Source organism: Sorex araneus, chromosome 10 (assembly GCF_027595985.1).
Source record: "Sorex araneus isolate mSorAra2 chromosome 10, mSorAra2.pri, whole genome shotgun sequence".
NCBI classification, from domain to species: domain Eukaryota; kingdom Metazoa; phylum Chordata; class Mammalia; order Eulipotyphla; family Soricidae; genus Sorex; species Sorex araneus.
Window position 1 is genome coordinate 57,277,054 of NC_073311.1, and position 5,636 is coordinate 57,282,689.

Genomic DNA, 5,636 nt, shown 5'->3' on the forward strand with positions numbered 1-5,636 from the left:
AGGGGAGTTTTCCTGTGGGCAACAGCTGCTGGAACAATCTAGCTTTGGAGAAGAGTGGAGGGGGTGGTGCTTCCATAAGAACCGTGTCTAGAATATGAGCTCATGTTTCTTCTTGTACCTCCAAAGGGAAGGTGCCTCTGTCCGCTTGAAATTCCCTATGAGAGAAGACATTTTCTATTAAATTCCATATGATTTTCTAAAGATTTCAGATTTATTTGTTGACATATGAGTTATTCCTGATCCCTTAAAAATTGGACATACAAAGAAATACGTCTGGGTGTTCATTTCACATTATTTGTTCTTTTAAGTTGGTTATAAACTGGTCTTAACTGTTGGTTGTGAAATTGTTTTAAAAATAGCTGTGATGGTCTTATGTACCATTTACATAATATATTTTTTTCTGATTCTTCTTACTCTGTCATGCTATTCTTATTTTTGTAAGGTGATTATCAAAAGGAAGCATATAGTAACTGGAAGATAAATGATAAACATTCACCCGCCCATTGCGTAGTTTATGAATTTGAACATATTGGTGTTATCTCGCTGGCAAGACTACCAGCTTCTTGACAATATATAATATTGGGTTCTTAGCATTGCCAGGTGTTTACACTCACATGTAATGTTCAGTTTAATTCTCAGTACAAATCTTAGCAGGTAGGTATTAATCTGTTTGGGTTTCCCTTTCTCCCTTTCTCTTTCCCTTTGCTGTGATGATCAGGAATCATACACTTGGTTCCAGTATGACAGAGATGGAAACGGTTTAACACAGACCTTCAAAGTAGAGGTTTGACCACTGAGTTATCCCAGGGGCTCTGGATATTAACAGTGAGACTGATTATCGATTAGAAACCCAGGCTTTGGGAAGTGAAGAATTTTGACAGTTAATAAACATCAGAATACAACAACATGTATAGATTTATAATATATGCAGACACATATACTTTGCTACTCTGGAGGCAAAATCATAAACCAGTTACTCAGTAGAAACATAGTTATTACGCAGGTAACTATACATGTGAGAGGAAACTTTCAAGGTGACTTAGCAACTGTAGGCGAGAGATATCGCCTGTAGAAATGAAGATGCAAAAGAAAGATTTTAGAATTATTGCCACCCCGAAACTTGAGGTTCTCTGTGGTTCTAACCCTCATGTCTGCGAGGTAAAGGCATGCAGGTGCAAGTCAGGAGCTGAAGTCTCTGAGTGTTGAGGAGGCTACTTGTACATAGGTTTTCAACAGATTGAACTCAAGGACTGCCCTAGGATGACCCTGCCGTTATACAAAGGGAGAAAGTCTGATAGCTGCAAGAACTCCACAGGTGCCAACAGAAAGGAAGTGAACCTTAAGAGTTAAAGACGCCATCTTCCTCCTAACCTTCTTATGTCCTCTATTGGCAGTCTAAAATGGAGCTGCCTTGCAAAACACCAAATTGATAATAGAAGCAGGGCAATGTAGATAAGAGACAATAACCTGGCACATTAGTGTAAGGTTAATGCGCAATTTAAAATTGAGGTGAAATTTACATATGTACATTTTGTTTAGAAGAGAGTTTAGATGAATATATGCAAAACTTACCCATGTGACCGATACTGTTTTTGCTTTAACTTGTAAACTTTTAATTATTATTTTATTATTTTTATTATGAAGCAGTTAATAATAGATTTGTTCAAGGCATACAGTGTTGCAACGACAATCCCACCACCAGTGTCCCCAGGTTCTCTGCTATCCCTCAGTCTGCTCCCTTGGCAGGCATATAAGAAATATATTTTATATTGCTTGCTCCAACAAAATTTGAAGAAACAACAAATGGAGCTATCAGAAGATAAATCAATAAAAGTCAGATTGTAATGATTGCTATAGGATTTTAACCTAGGTAAATAAGTATATTCAAATTATTTAATAAAATAGAGTATGCTGTCTATTCTCATTTGTATAAATAAATTTTCAACTATGGCATCTAAAACATATTGCATTTAATGTTCTTTTGGACTTGCATCTTATTGCAACAATCATCATATCTTTCCTGTCATAATTGAAGCTTCTTTTTTTTTGTCTCCTCTGTAGGCATATAACAAATGTATTTCGTATTATCCATCCAAAAAATGTAGAAGAATGACAAATGAAATTATTAGTAACTAAGTCAATAAAAGTCAAATTATTGTTAAATAATTTAATTTAATAAATAATTTAATTTAAATAAATAACGACAATGATTATTATGTCTTTAACCTTTCTGAATCAAGTAGAGGACATGTGACCAATATTTTTAAAAGACCACATGTTTTTATCAACCCAAACAATTCCATTTGCCTCCTTTCAATCATTCTCACCTCCCGTAGGCAACCACTATTTTGATTTGTCTTCTCAGATTTTTTTGCAGCTGAATTTTTCATAAATGGAATAAAGATAACATATACTTACTATGCTCTACCATTTTTGATCTGCTTCTCTACTTTCAAGACCCTAATATAATGACTGATTTTATGAATAGTTTTCTTCACTGCTGTTAATAATACACTGTTCATCCTTATATTTCAATTCATGTAAATAACATTGCAAATCCCTCCATCTTGAAATCTTATGTCCCTGGAATAGATATACAAAGAAATGGAAATGTTACCATTTTTAGACCTGTAAATGTAATTAAAGAGCTTTGATAAATAATCAAGTAGCTATTTGTAACCAAATAGCTGAACCAACCACATATAAAAATTGTTTTGAATGAGAAAATTCAAATTAACTAATAATATATTGAAATTGATTAGCTTGATAGGATATCCAAGAAAGCACAGCAGATTAAGGTTTGGCGGATTGTTAAGTCATTGTGCTGCTGAACAAAATGGGAGCTAAACTGAGAGAAAGTCCTGGACCTGGAATTTTATTGAGTGCTCACTTGAGTCTTTAGTTCAATTATATGAAGACTATCATGTAAACAAATGAAATTGGATATTGCAGGGCCAATACAGCAACGTGAGCTCAGATATTCAGCTTACTTGGCCTTCCCATAAAGAACTCAACTAGGTGGATTTTTTGGGTGGGGAAGCTGGGGAGTTCTACTGACAGTGTTCAGTGCTTACTCCTTATTCTGTGCTCAGATAACTCCTGGTGGAAGACTGAACATATGTGATATCAGGGATTTAACCAGGGTAGTCCACATACAAGGCAAGCAAGTGTCCTACCCACTTAGAGTGGGATAGATAGAGAGAGGGCACTGTCTCTCTGGGCGTGGCCGAAGAGGTACATGGTGAGCCGGGTCCCTCAGACGAGCACCGAGGGCGCGGTGGTGACCGGTGGTGACCAGCAGGCGGGCGCTGTTCTGCTTCCACTTCTTGAACTTGCCGCACAGCGTGCCCAGGGCCAGGCCTAGTGTGCCCAGCAGCAGGACCATGTCGTAGATGCCAAAGTCCATGGGCTCGTAGGCGCACGTGGTTTGGCGTCCCGCAGCACGGTCAGCACCAGCCACTCAGCAGCGATGATGACCTGCACGGGCATCAGGCACAGCGCCGCGCCCACCAGCTGCCAGCCCGACGGGCCCTTGCCGTGGTGCACCAGCTGGCGCACGCGCCACGCCTGGCTCAGCCGGCACGAGAAGCAGAGCGCGAAGAGGACCCCGCACAGGATGCGCAGCGCATGGCACACACGGCCTCGGCCTCACAGATGATGAAGGCGAATGTCAGCCCGAGGAGGCCCAGGGTGCCCAACAGGAAGAGGAAGTGCAGGCCCACGGGGTCCTTCTTCTCCTTGACCTTGATGAAGGGCAGCTGCACCAGGAGGATGAGCATCAGGAGCAGCATGATCAGGGCGCTCGTCCCCGCCACTGCCTCCACCACGATGCCCCAGATGGTGTCCAGGTCGCACGGGGACACGTACTGGGGCAGCAGGTCCAGCCCGCAGCCCCGGGAGGTGTTGGCATTCTCCGAGGCCCCCGAGGGGATCACAAGAGCAGGAGGAAGACGAGCACCTGGTGGCTTCTCATCTTTCTCGCGGATGATGCCGTGATCACCGAGTAGGTTCGGGGCATCAAGTCTCTTCGGCAACGCCCAGCTAGGCCGGGCCGAGGCCTGGGGTGACCCCACACTGGCCATTGCTTTGGTCGCCAGTGGCTGGGTCTTGGTCATCATCTTCTCCGCCATCCCCGAGGTCCACTGCTCCATCCTGCCCTCGCCGCAGAACAGTGCTCCCAACGACTTCGACACCACAGCCCTGCAATTGCGAGACGGCCTTCGAGGAGGATGTGCAGCTGGCCAGGCCCTACAGGGCGAACAAGGCCTTCTCCATGGACGAGCACAATGCAGGTAGGGGGGCTGCATGCAGCCCGCACCTAGGCGCACTGGCCCCTCCCTCTCCTCCTGCCTGCAGACTGGGCTTTTGGGGTAGTGTTTTTTGTTTTTTTTCCATTTTGGGTCTGGAACCATAGCACAGCTGATAGGGCGTTTGCCTTGCACTCAGCCAACCTGGGTTCGATTCCTCTGCCCCTCTTGGAGAGCCCGGCAAGCTGCCAAGAGTATCTCATCCCCTGGTAGAGTCTGACAAGCTACCCGTGGTGTATTCAATATGCCAAAAACAGTAACAAGAAGTCTCACAATGGAAACGTTACTGGTGCCTCTTGAGCAAATGGATGAACAACGGGATGACAGTGACAGTGATACAGTACTATCTCTCTGACCAGAGAAAGTAGCTTTCCTTTACTAACTTTTATTTTCCACTCTTCACTAAATTATTATTTATTAGCTGACTGTAGCCTGTGCATATCAATTTCCATTACATTATTATGATTAAAAGTTGTTTAGTGTTGAATGAATAAGGTGTAGAGAGGATTCCACTTATTGGAATTCCTTTGGGATATGGTGGCTTCAATCTATTAAGCAGCTCTCACAGTCACAGAGAGCCGTGCAAACAGTAACAAGATTTTGTTCATTTCATATTTCTTCATTCAATTCGATATGTGCATCTAAAATAGTACAATCCAAGAATCCCAATGAAGTGGGTGTTTTCTGTATAAAGACCTTGTTTAACCTTCAGTAATTGTTCTTTGTTGATTTAGCAGAAGGATAGCTCCATTGACTTTCTGTTTGGTCTCCTGGGACTAAGATCTACCAGGATTACTTGAACTCTCAAGTTCAGAGCTCAAGTGGATGTTGCCTTGATGCCGAATCACATGACAATGGGGTCTGCAGTTCCCTGGAGAAATGCTCAGAGCTCAGAATTAGTTCTTCCCAAACAAGCACTGTGAAAGACTGCCTAAGATGGCACAATGACCCAATGCAGTGCCTGGGAGACAGAATCACTGGTCCACTGCTTCAATAGGGAATAATTATAGAAAATTACCAAACATCACAAGAGCTCTAGGAAGCAGCTTTCCCTTAAAAGTTCTGAATGCCATACAAAATTTGTACAGTGCTAGAATATAAATAATGCCTTTTATTCTTTAAGCTAAAAAAGAATGCCTCTTGCAATAATTTACACATAAAATTACACATGCAATCCATACAGGTAAAATTAAAAATATTTTGATGATCATATTTTAAAATTTGCAATTGATCATGTTCTTTTGGGGGCCCTTATTGTTTGATCAATGCATGTGACTGGGCCAATGCCAGGCTCAAATTTGGCACCTTATAAATATTTGATTGATAGAT

At 42.2% G+C, this 5,636-nt stretch overlaps 1 pseudogene; it reads right to left on the bottom strand.

The window, feature by feature from the left end:
* Positions 1-3,180: 3,180 nt before the first annotated feature.
* LOC101540652 (G-protein coupled receptor family C group 5 member B-like) lies at positions 3,181-3,991 on the bottom strand (annotated as a pseudogene).
* Positions 3,992-5,636: the final 1,645 nt, after the last annotated feature.